General features: G+C 42.5%; 1 protein-coding gene across 1 annotated transcript in view; it reads right to left on the minus strand.

Moving 5' to 3' along the window:
* Positions 1–272: 272 nt before the first annotated feature.
* The window catches only part of FOXO3 (forkhead box O3), a 129,802-nt gene continuing 116,816 nt past the window's right edge, over positions 273–13,258 (minus strand). The window contains exon 3 of the mRNA XM_017878744.1: positions 273–5,240. The gene's annotated coding sequence lies outside the window, so the exon portion shown is untranslated. The remainder of the gene's footprint in view (positions 5,241–13,258) is intronic.

Here is a 13,258-nt window from a genome sequence, read left to right on the forward strand (position 1 = left end):
ACATGACTCAGAGCATACCAAAAGTGGCTATCAGCCACCATGAACTACGCCATAAATCTGCCTTTATTAAGTTGTCTGTTGTCTGTGGAGGTCAGAAGCGGGCCAGACAAAAAGTGTACTAGGTTCATTTAAAGATTTTGCGATAGTCTCTCAGCTCTGTGCCTCTCCCAGCCTGTGGGGAATTCCACAGGGTGACCTTGAGATAAACTGCCATTTTATTCCTAGGGTTCAAGAAAGGGGGAGGGAGAACAAAGAGACTTCTTGGAGTAAGATAGAGTGTCACTGATGCTTTATTTACATGCGTCACCATCTCTTTTACAAACTAGTTTACGGTTTTAAGTGGAATACACAAGGCAATATCTACAAACACCGAGGAAAGTAAGTACTGCATCTCTATTTCATTTGGAAAGGGGAAGATTCCCAAATCAAACTGGTTTTGATCCTTAAGAAAGGCGGCAGAGTTAATTCATGGCAACATATGGTTAGACAAAATCCTCAGTAAGAATGCCATATGATAGTGTTCGCATTGAAAGAAGGATGAGGTGCTTCAAATCAAAGTCTGAACTGCTTGACTCTCGGGTGTTTAAATATGGCCACGCACCATATTTAGTTCTAGATTACATGGGGTATGAGCAAGGAATTGAAACAGGTAAGACAGTTTTTACAGATACTGTATACAGATTTTTTTTCCATTCATGCAACTTTTTTCTTAAAAAAAGTTAAACATGTGAAGCCAAAATGCACAATACATTTTTTTAAATATTAACTAATTTTTCTGGTCCTCCTTCACATTTGTTTACATTTCCCATGTACATAATGTGCTAGGACAAGTATACAAGAGAAGACTGATTGCCAGGCAATGAGATAATTTTAGAGAAATAAGTGACCAGACACATAGTTCTTAAAAGCAGCCGCACACATATTTCTGGAGTGTGGCAAGAGGCCTCATGACCAATCATTCATCAAAGAAAAATATAAACTGATACAACTAAACAAGAGGAAAATATTCCATTCATTTCAATTGCATAAAATGTTACCCACTTAAGATTTAGATAAAATATAATATACTCTTTTATTTGGGCATCTGCTTTAAGATCTCATTTGACAGGCATGACTCCATCAGAACTCCACCTCCCGTAGTAGTACTCTGCCTCTCCGGTCTCCCAAGACAGGCTGGCTTTTTCGTACCTCTTTACTGGTGATTGCATTTCTACCAAAAAAAATTTTTTTTTTTTTAAAAAAAACATTATGCCTAATCATACAATGTTCACCCAAATACAGCAAGAAAAATAAAACTAGAGTTCAGAGCTTTCAGGGTTTCCTTTTTGCTTTGAGAGAGGATGAATAACATTTTTTTTCTTTTTTTTTTTTGACGTGGAGTTTCACTCTTGTTCCCCAGGCTGGGGTGCAGTGGTGTGATCTTGGCTCACTGCAACCTCCGCCTCCTGGGTTCAAGCGATTCTCCTGCCTCAGCCTCCAGAGTAGCTGGGATTACAGGCATGCGCCACTATGCCAGGCTAGTTTTGTATTTTTAATAGAGATAGGGTTTCTCCATGTTGGTCAGGCTGGATAACATTTTTATTTCCCCTCGCAAGCCCTTGGCACCAACACGGAGGACTTCTTTTTGACTGCTTTATTCTTCATGGTCTTTTCCAAGAGATTCAAATGCTCCTTATTCTTTAAGTGGGGTTCACTAGGTAGAGGCAGAATCTGTCTCCACCATCTTTAAACTGTGTACAAGTTTGGAAGTCACCTGAAATCACACCCTGAGTGGGGCATACTCGTCCTGAGTAGTAAGCCATGGTGTCCTCTCCTCAAGGTGGGCAAGCAACACACACAATGCTAAAAATCAACACCAAAAACAAACACAAAGTCCGCCTTGTACCATACGTGTGTGAATGATCCTCCCATCAACAGGAGTGACAAACTTCTGAATTTTTAAAATGTGTTTCAGCAATCATTATATCACAGAGGATGCAATCAAGGAAACCAAGCTCAGATTCATTCACAGTTAAAGGGGTAAACTGAGCCTGGCAGCCAGTTCTCATGCCAGGACAGTGAAGGCTTGTGATAAAGCTCTTTCCTAGCTTTGGTAACAGGTGTCAGGTTCCGGAGCCCTGAAGAGAACAGCAGATCCCAAGAGCGCATGTCATGTTTTCAACGTTAGGTACTCTTCTAATTTCTCATCAAAAAGTAGGCGACTCCCTAGAGCAGCTTATTTAGAGGCTGACGGTGGCCTCCGATAGTTCTCATCATAAATCAAACATTACAGCTGCCAGCCCCCTTGAGGCTAAGCATTCTGCTGATATGCTCCAGATCAGAAAATTGTTAGGGACCTGTGACACTCACTCAGGATGTGACATGGTGGCCAACATTTGGCCTGTCCTGAAAGCAGGGTCTCAATATAAGGGGCAGAGGGCTCAGGCAGCACCCCTGCCCAGCCTGACCACTTTCGAACCGGGCTAATCTCTGAGGGCCTGGCCTTTCTGCAGGAGGCTGAGGGTGAGGGTGCCGGGACCCTAGACAGGCTTCACTACCAGATTCTCGGCTGACCCTCTCCAGGGGCTGGCAGGTCTCACAGTACTTATGCTGCACTTGACTTTGCCCTGGTCTCAGCTCTCCACAACACTCTACATGTAGATGCTGTTTTAGTTACTTGAAGAAGAAAAAAACAAAACAAAACAAAAAACCAAAGCATTCCGTCTTCATTTTCCTGATCTGTTTTGTGCTGCCTTGCCCTTGTACCTCCTCTGTCCCTTCCTCAGCTGTTTCAGATTAAATGATAATCTGGTTCTAGGACATTCTGTAAGACATTCTGCCTGAAATCCAACAAACAGTAGAAAAGGAGAACAAATGAGATACCACATGTCTGAAAAGAATTCAACATTTTACAGTTGAAACACACTGGAGGGTTGCCTTTCTTACTCCCAAAGTGGCTCCCAGGGTCTGTAAAACTGCAAAGGCAAGTAGCTATTTTGTTAGTTACTTTGCATATTTCTCTGAACTCAGGACAGAAGTTCTCAGGACCCTCACGCTGGAAGCACTCTGGAATTCTCCTATCCCCCCACCCTTTTCCATCTCACTCCCTACTGCAGCCCCCATGCTACTACTGCCTCTGCAATGCATCCCCACCCAGGGCAGCATCCCTTAGGAAGCTTGGAGAGGCAACCCTCCTTCACTGCTACTGGAAAGTTCTTGCATACAGCACACTACTAAAGAATCCAAGAAGTGGCTAGCATTATTATAAAGGAATATAGTAAGCAAGTCTGGCTCACTGACAAGCAGAACATATGAATAGAATACATACTTTAAAAAATTATACATACTTTAAAAATGAAGATTATAAACGTGTAGCAGTTTAGAAAAGGCAATGTGCTACAGATCTACTATAACCACAATTGCACAACAATTTACAGATTCAGTAAAAGGCAGGGTGAAATCAACAGGGCCATCGCTCAAACATGGCAACCCAAGCGAGGCAGGAGACGTGTGACAATACCAAATGGAACTCTCATTATGCTAGGAGCTGTGATCACCACCAATATCACCCCCAGAGGAGTTATAAAGCCAAGGCGCACAAGGGGGCCCCTGGTGGCCGGTGGTGTGTGCAGGGGGTTGGGTGGCACGTCTGTGTTGGTGCCCACTGTCACGGTGCAAGCATCAGCAAGAACTCAAGCAGGGAAGTCTGTGCTGAAATACTAGCCTGTATTCCTAAGGCCCATGCATAAGGTTCCATTTTTGTACTGTACATGATAAAATATATTTATACATTTATATGCCTAATGCTTCTTATGCAAAGAAAAGAGTCTTCATATATCACTTTGGAGAAGTATGCATATGCTGTGCTAATCAGAGCATCATTACACCAATTTCATATGTACCAAAGGTGGTCCCAACTATTCCGTCTACCAAAGAAGGTAACGAATATAATCACACTTTTCAGGTTAAACAGAAAGCACCTATACAGCACCATAACTTTTTGAAAACACAACAAAATGAAATCCATAGAAGCAGAAAAAAAAGTTAAAACTGCCCTATTTTGTACTTCCATTGTGTCACTTGTACAATTACAACCTAAGCTTATATTTAAAAAATCAGTTTGTATGCTATTGCCTCTCACTCATACACTTCTAGCAGATCAGATTATACACAGCAAGGCTGAAAATAATCAAGGATGTGTATTAGGAAAACAGTGAAGTTAGAACTGCCTCAGCATTGACTTGGGTTTTTACTCTTCACACATTTCTCACTGCAAGCTTAATGCTCACCTGTAAGTTCATTTGTTCTGCAAAACAAAACAGGACTTTTTTTTTTTTCCTTTTCTTTCTCCTTAAAACTAAACCCTTTAGTGGCATTTGGCAATGAGTGGAGAGCTGAGCTGATTTCTTTCCTGAAAATATCAATATCCTAGTTTCTAACCAGCAGACCAACACTGTTCACATTAGCTGAAGACACTGACAGGAGATCACAGGCCCTACTGATCTGGCACCTGTAGACCTGGTGCTGGGGTCCCGTCCACAGATCACCCTGACTCAGAACTGGAAACACACTGGGCTGGACGCTGTGCTCCACTCGTTTTGCCTATGCATGGTTCAGTCCTGGACGGGTGCGCATAGCAAACAATTGTGCCATTGTTCAGTTTTTAGAAAAGATAATTTTCTACCAAATGAAAGAAGAAAGAAAATCCCCCTTTAGTTTATGTAATTTGTTAGTTTATGGAGTTCCATAGGCTCAAAAGCTTGTGATGCTCGAACCCGGAATGGTAACTGGTACAACATTTTCCTTCTGTTTTTACATTTGCTAGGGGATGGACGGTTAACATTTTAACAGAAAAATACCGCAAGTTAATGCATGTGAAAAACTCAGAAAGTCAAAGGAAAACAAACACAAGAACAACACTTAGAACATCCCATAAACCATCGCAATATTAAAACACCACAGAATGGCCGACGGGGGCTCACGGTGTGCTCTGAACGAGGGTGGGTGGTGCTGAGGGGTGCTGTCCTCCACTGGCAGGCGGCTCACCACCCCGTACAAGGAAGATTTTGCATACTTTTTAGAGTTCTGTTCCAAGGGTAAGTGCTTCACCCAGGGTAAGGGGCCATTAACAGTCTCTGCTGGGTTAGGAAAATGGCGTGGGATTCACAAAGGTGTTAAGCTGTAAACGGTATCACTGTCCACTTGCTGAGAGCAGATTTGGCAAAGGGTTTTCTCTGTAGGTCTTGTGTCAGTTTGAGGGTCTAAAGGAGGAGAAAAGAAAACCAGAGATTAAGGGCATTGCAACAGCAACAGTGGACACCTGAGGGCCACCTGTCAAGGCCTCCCATCTCCCTCACCCACCTCAGAGCCCAGGGCTGGCACAGCAAAGCTGCTCTGCTACACCAGTTTCAAAGGTCTGAAATCCTAAGGACAAAGCACAAAGACTACTTACCTTACTTCTCATGTTGTTATTACAAAATGCTCTGAAGCTAAAAAGCCCAAAGGGAATGGGATCATTCACTTTGGGAGATTAACAAAGAAAGCCATATTAGGGGTGTTTTGGGGGTTCTTTTTAGACATTCAAGGTGCAGATAAGATTCTGTTCTAGACTTCTGGACTGAGGGATTTCCTAGGACATGGGACTTTCCATGCTAAAACAAGGAGAGCCAGTCACCCTAAGTAGATGAGTTATACTTTTCTGGTTCTTCCTTACTGGCTATGTGGACTAACTGAATTGCTTACCACCCCTTTCCATGAATACCCCAATACCAGGGGAGATGAAATGGCCACTTTCTATAAAGGCCTTAATAAGCTTGCACTGCTGTGTGTGGGTAATCTTGAATCCCCTACTCCCCACCATAAAAAGAGTAAGTAATTACTAAGTGGGCCATCCTAAGAATTTAAGAAATGGGGTCTTGCTGTGTTGCCCAGGTTGGACTTGAACTCCTGGGCTCAAGAGAGCCTCCCGTCTCAGCCTCCTGAGTAGCTGGGACTATAGGCATGCCAACGCACCGGGTTTAGGAATCTGATTTTTGTTATTACAAATTTGCAGAGAAAAAAATTATATAACACATATATGACCAAGAAATCCCCCACAAAACATCCCATTAATAATCAACAACATTATTATTATTCTGCCTCCAATTATTATTTTGTCTTCAATGGAAAGGCACAAAAAAGGTGCTCTTAGAGCATTTGAATTTATACAAGTCTTATCAGATGTCATGTGACCACTGGGCCCAGAAAAGTTAAAGGATGAAAAAAAAAAAAAAGTATATTCATAGACATGTCTTAATAGCAAAAGGACGTGACATGACAGACCTCCAGACATAAGATTCTTTGTTTACGGAGACAGTGTTGGCAGTTATGGTAGTAAAGAAATGGCTCTAGGCCAAGAAATGGATAGAAAAGTGGTAGTGAAACAACATGAACTCGTGCTTTTCTCACTAGACAAGGTAAATAAGTAATGAAAAAAGCATCAATAAACTCACACACAAAATCACATTATATACATCTGCTTCTCCCACCTTTACAGGCTGTACCATAGGGTCATCAGGAATTCTCATGCATGTACTGTAGCTTCAATCTCTTCTGTGACTCTGCACTTGCTGGCAATCTTACCTTTCTCTCTCAGTATTTGCAAACACAGCAGGACTTAGTATTTATGATATTTACTTATCCTTGTTAAAGCTCCAAATGGAAGAATTTAGGTTGTTTTACTGGAGGCAGGGACAATAAAGCAGAAAAAGAAGCCCCTTTCTTCTTCCTGCCTATTCCTACGATTTAGCTTCCCTGGCTGATGGTGTTTTGGGGGCATTCTTTGCTTTGTAAAGCTACTAGATAATATTATCTTGGACTATAAAATTATGGCTTGTTGGTTCTAGAGGGAGTAAAAGCTAAAGTAAATACTAGATCTCATCATCTGTGAAGACCGTAGCTTGCTGAAGTCAGTGCTATTCTAACTACTTTACACCTTGTCCCACAAAGTATGAATGATTAGATAGCGTTTCACAGACATAGTCCTCTGGACTCTTCCAGAGGTTTTTTCCTGCACAATAACAATTAATAGACCACCATCCAACATCACTATGCGATCAGTCACTGGGGACTCCCATCCCCAAGTCCCTATCCTGACTTACTGTAAGCACCGAGGGAGAAGCTGTGAAGTACTATCTAATTCAGACCCCTCTCCAGTTCCCTTGGGTATTAATTATGCAGCCACAAAAGCCAGTGCATAATGGGAAAGTGACACACTTCATTCCCCAAGTACAGACACAGGGAGTGTGGCTTGCTTCCATGTGGGCAGGGCCAACACAGGAAGGAAGAGGACAGAGGACACCCATGAGCCCCTAACAGAGCACAGTTTTGAGCAGAATAGGTCATCACCCCAAAGCCGGGGGCAGGCGGCCTATGTGGGACCGTCTAAAGCACCAACCAACCACAGTCCCCAGGCTTAATATCCATTCCTTCATCAAAAGGCTCCAAATCTTCAGAGAACTCCATTATTAAAAAGGAAATGTGCAAACCACCACTTTCCTTTTCTGCAGAATGGGGTTGGGGTCATCTGTGAAGCTATGTTCTGCAACTTCTTCTGAGGTCTCCCAGGCAATGCCCTCCCAGGGAGGCCTGTTCAGGAAATCACCTTGGTGCTTATAGGCTGAACTGGTAGAGGATTTGGCCCAGGTATAGAGGCAACTCTTACAGAGGGCAAATTTAATACAGAAACTCCCACTCCAGATAACAGAAAGGCCACTGGTTTCCTCTGTGACAGAAGGAAAACAGATTGTAAAACACTGAAAATATAGAAGATAAATGTTGAACAGAAATACAATTATCCTTCTCAGAGGAACACCAGCATCACCATTCACAATGAAAACTGGGGTAATAAAAATAATCAAAAGGAAAGCAGCAGCTCATTTGTCTTATTAGATTTTTAATGGCTCTTCTGTGGCTCAATGTTTGTACATGCTTATCTGATTCAGTCAAGGACAGAAGAGTAGAGGGAGTGTATTTTAAGTGATGAAACCCAGCTACTGAGCTGGGAAAGTCAATGATACTTAGCTTGGGTACAAGTTTCATGGGTTTTAAGAAAGCTCATGTCATTCTTAAATTGTTTAAAGTATGACATTTTAGTTATAAGGTTATTTAGTTAACTGTGAAATTTATGTGTATGTGTTGATGCTCTTCTAGTTTAAAAACACATTAGATTAAGGGGCCAGGTATGGTGGCTAACGCCTGTAAGTCCTAGCACTTTGGGAGGCTGAAGTGAGTCCCCTGAGCCCAGGAGTTGGAGACCACCCTGGGCAACATGGCAAAACCCCGCCCCTACCAAAAATACAAAAATTAGTCTCATAACCTGGTCTCAAAATAAATAAATAAAATTTTAAAATGCTGTAAGAAAACATATCAGATTAAGTAAAACTTCTGAAAAGAACATAAAGCATACAGCTGATGGAATTATAGTTTACTTTGCAACTACTAGGCAATATGCCAATTAACAATAAATACAAAAATGTTGTTCTGTCCCAAGGATGACTTTCATTAATAGGGGAAGACGCCCTCCCTCCCCTCCCTGCCCAATAAACAAGTTTGAAATCAATTGTTGATACAAAGAAAATGAAATGCAGAGACCAAATAAATGATGAGGTCCATTCTAAAAATATCTATGGATGCTGTCATCTGGTCTCTGCTGAGAGCAAGTCCCTCTATAATCTTGGCATCTGTAGGGAAGACAAGTTTCTGCCTAATTATCACCATAAATCACATGATACTCTAAGAAAGGAAAATGCCTCCAAAAACTACACACAGCATAACAACATACATGTTCCTACTGTTGTCCTCCCACAACTTAATCCACTGTGAAAATTTTTTCAGTAGTGTTTTTATCTTCTTGGCAGAGAAGAACAGAACAGGAACCCAATACTAAATAGGACATGGAAGAAAAAAGAGATCATTAAGTTGAAACCTTCACATCCACAAATCCATGAAGGTTATCAACTGTTTTCCTAGCTAGACAGAACTAGATGATTTGAGGTAAGTTTGCCCTACAAGTAAAAATAAAGTGAAACACCACTTTCCTCACTCTTTAAAAAGAAAGATAATTTTAGCCAAACTTTCAACCCCTGGAGCAAGCTGGGGACTAAATATGGAACACTTAGGATAGAAAAGGAATTGATATTCATGCAACCTGACAAGGAAGTCTCACATGGACTCCCGACAGGGGTGGGTTTCAGAGTTTGAATATTTCCATTCAAACACTCAAAGAAATGTCTGCCTGATGCCATCTCTGCTTCATTCCCAGAGGAACTTCAGGGACACACAATCCACATGAGCCACAGTCATCTGCCAGCATCCACTAAGGCTTGTGTAGCTGGTGTCACCCCAGGAAAACAATGCTTTTGCAGGTCTTGGGTCAGGCAGCCACATTTAATTTTGGAGCACCAAAATGGCACAGTTCCCTTGGAGTTCATCTTCCAGGCAAAACTTATGCAGCTCAGGAAAACACGCTAATGCATACCACGCTTTGGCTTAATTTGGTCATTTTTCAATATCTTCTAGATTGAAATGGGTGATTGATGAAAGAGTTAGAGAGGTTCACGGGAACCAGCCTGATGGTCACTGACGGCAGGGGCCTGGTCGATGAGAATCCAGTCCTCTGCCTGTGATGCACACCAAACAGAGACATCTTCCATGTTTGCCAGAGAGGAAGATTTAGGAGGTGTAGCTCTGTTAAAATCCCTTTTGGCAAAGGCTGTCAAGTTGCCATTTTAGGCACTGAACAGTTTATGAGGGAAACAACAGGTATAGAAGTTTAAGCCAGGATGGCAGCCAGGTTTGTATTCCGTTGAGGAGCCTCCCTAAAGGAAAGTCAAATTTCCAGGAAATCTACCTCATTGACTCTGGTAATTTCTAACAGGCAAGTAAAGCACCTGTGGAGAAAGTGAGGATGTTACAGGGAAGCTTAGAATGAGCTTTTCATGGCAAAGAAGACAGGATGATACTAGAAAGGTACTCAACTATACACATTATTAACAAAACCCCTTCATTTGTGTAAAACACAAGCCTGACTTGTGTAAAGGCTGCCTTTTACTGCCTCCCAGTAACTCCTGCGCTTGGTCAAGGCAGCAGGTGAACCAGTCTGGGAAGGCTGGTGACAGGGCCCTCCAGAGCCTTCGCCTCCAGGACACCTCAGAGTCTAGACCTGGAGTAGACTGCCCTTCCAGCCAGCCTTTGTGCTGTGCTGATAAAACCCAAGGGAGACACACAGGGAGGGCGGCAGTCATCCTCATACTTCACAGCTGAGGGACAAAGAGCTGGGGGTCACCTGCTGGGAGGCACCAGCTTTTCTGTTGCTTAAATTTAGCGATTATTGATGGCTAAAGTAAGTTTAAGAATGCCCTATCTCTGACTTTATGTTGAGGCAGGGATTATGTTAACCAATATTCTTCACATATCCAGAGTCAACTATGAATACTAATATGGCAGAAATATGATAGGTATTGATTTACTGTCAACAGCAAAGTTGCAGAGATTTAGTATTTTCTTAAGATTCTTAGATTGGCAAACCACATATAATAGTATGTAAAGTTTTAGATTATGTTCTTTCTAAAGGCCCAGTTTTTAGGCAAAAAGCCTTTAAAGGGTGTCTCGATCCTCTCTGAATTTATGGTTATTTAACTTTATAATAATATCCAAAACACTTAGCTGGTAAAGGCCTGTGGGATCAAGTTCCACTGTCCTCATCCACGCTTTAAGGCCCACTACTGCTTCTGGGAACAAACCCTCCGCTTGTCTGATGGGTCAGGTTCAAAGACACTTTACCTGGACTGCTCTTCTTACCACCCATGCGAATCACCTACACATTCAGATGGCTCCTCTAGCCCCACCTTCCCTATGCTATCCTTGACTCAGTTCTTATGCCACTCACCTAGTACCTAATCATAATATGCCTGAAATGGCAACTTTTTCAGGGGCTCCCAATATGTTGAACTCCTTGAAAGCTGAGCAAAGTCTTCAAATCAAATCAAACACTTATGGAGCACCTACTACTTTAAGAGTACTGTCTGGTATCTGCCCCCGTGCAGCACATATTCCAGTGGAAGAAACACAATTCTCTTGATGTCCCAAGTAACCTGGTAAGTTGAAAGTACTAAATGGATGCACAATAAATGTTGGCTGAGTCAATGAAAGAACCATCCTCCTGGAAGAACCCTCTTCCCCTTTGACAACTCCAACACTCAGCATCCTTTCATTGCAACTGCTTCCATGACCTACTCCTATTTGCCAAGAGTTAGTTTGAGTCCAGGCAGAACCTACTGCCTGGTGGGATATGACCTAGGATTTGCGGCACTTTTTGTGAAAAGGATGGTTTCCAATAATTAAATTTCTAAAACTCCTATTTCTTACAGATGAAATCAATACAAGGCACAATTTTAACATTCAACTAATTCTCAAGTATTTAATAAAAAGTTTATCTTCTCCCATCCTTTCTGTATATCCCACCATATATATCCTTATCACCAGCCCCCAAAGTAAGAGACTTCCTACTCTAAGTCTCAAGTTGCTGTCAATAAAGTGATTCACCGTTTAAAAACAGGGAAATGTAGTACAGGAGGAAATGTTCAGAGTCATCAACCATGACCTGCATATCACGATGTTTATGTTCGCTGGGTGTGACCCTATCCTGTATGACTCTTCACTGCATTTACTGGGGTGTGTGTATGTGGGGGGCGGGGCAGGGATGAATGACAGGAGTGTGCAGGCTGGGATGCCCTAGATCCCTGGAGGGTGGGTGGAAGTGCAGGTGTAACTGCCAGCCCATCTCAGGGTTTAGCTACCAAACAGTGAAGGGAGGGTCTCTAAAGTCCTCTTTTCCTGCTTTACATACACAGGATTTTGAGAGACAATGTAATTTTTCCAAGTGATTCTGAAACTGAAAACATAGAATCAGCTAGTTAAGTTCTACAAATAGTCCAAACCACCTGTAAGGTATGACCAGGACAGACAGGTGACACAGATGGTGGTCATGTAACAACCATCACACCAGTGCAACAGAGGAACTGAGAGGGACTCCAGGTGGCTCCAGGACTGACAGAGACAAAGGAGCGCCCTGAGGCCAGCAGTCTGGCCAGGCATACATATTCCAGTAGTGAAGGGAATCTGCATGTGTGGCCCCAGTGCCCCTCTTCTTACAGCTTGGCCTGCACTTGCACCGCGGTGTAAGCGCCGGCCGGGGCTGCCTCCCATGGGGCACCCCATCTCAGCCAGCAGGGCAGTCTGAGTAGAACGTGACAGGTAGGGCAGGCAGTGCTTTGGTTTCTGTTACTCGGTGGGCAGGCAGCATTTTCAGGTAAACAAACATTAGGGCCACCTTCTAACAGGTCTATCAGACAAGACACTTTCTGATTACTTATAACTAGGTTGGGCGGTACTGCTGTCTGATCTTTTTTGAACATACAAATGACCAATGAAAGCTCCAATTAATTACAGTGGCGAATACAGAAATGAAGGCCTAGTGGAAATTTACCGAAAATTTCGACCTCAGAACTCTTGGACTCCTACCTCTGGTCTTCTCTTCTTAGTTACTGATTTCCCCTAAGGAATCAAGTCAAATACTCCACACAAACATAAACACATTAAAAAAAAATAATAAAACAAAACCCCCCCACAACCTTATGGCTCAGACTTCTTTCATCAGAGACAAAGCAGGAAAAGAAGAGGGAAGGGAGACGGAGAGAAAGAAGAAAGAGGATGAGAGAGGAAGAGACAGGGAGAAGGAGAGGGAGGGAGAGAGAGGAGACATACTGACATCCAAACCTTCAATCAAACCAAGACTGTCAATTACAGTTTTAGCCTTCAGAAACACTGGAATTACCCTCTGAGACTTCGTGACTAAGGGATCCTATTCTTTAATAAATGAATGCCATGGATTTTAGCAAAAAATAGGCTATTAAAACAAAGTCGACCTAAAATTAAAACTAAGGTGCACATCTATTACTGAGCAGGAAAGACACAAAAGACTTGCATCCCAGTGTCCAGTGGCTCTACAGGGCGGTGTATTTTAGTCCCAGTTCTGGCTGCTGCTTATTTAGAAGCGCCTAGAGAAGAACAGCCTATTTTTTTTTTCTGGGTTTTCACTCAATTTAGAATTGGAAGAGATGTTAAGGGTACAGTGACTGTCTTTTCTGAACCCCAAGTTGTATCACAGTAATTAATAAGAGATAAACCACCAGCTTTGGGGAGACCCAAGGCCAGACTACTGCCACCACCATGCTATTAC

The sequence above is a fragment of the Rhinopithecus bieti genome, unplaced genomic scaffold (genome assembly GCF_001698545.2).
Source record: "Rhinopithecus bieti isolate Rb0 unplaced genomic scaffold, ASM169854v2 scaffold_11508, whole genome shotgun sequence".
Lineage (NCBI taxonomy): Eukaryota > Metazoa > Chordata > Mammalia > Primates > Cercopithecidae > Rhinopithecus > Rhinopithecus bieti.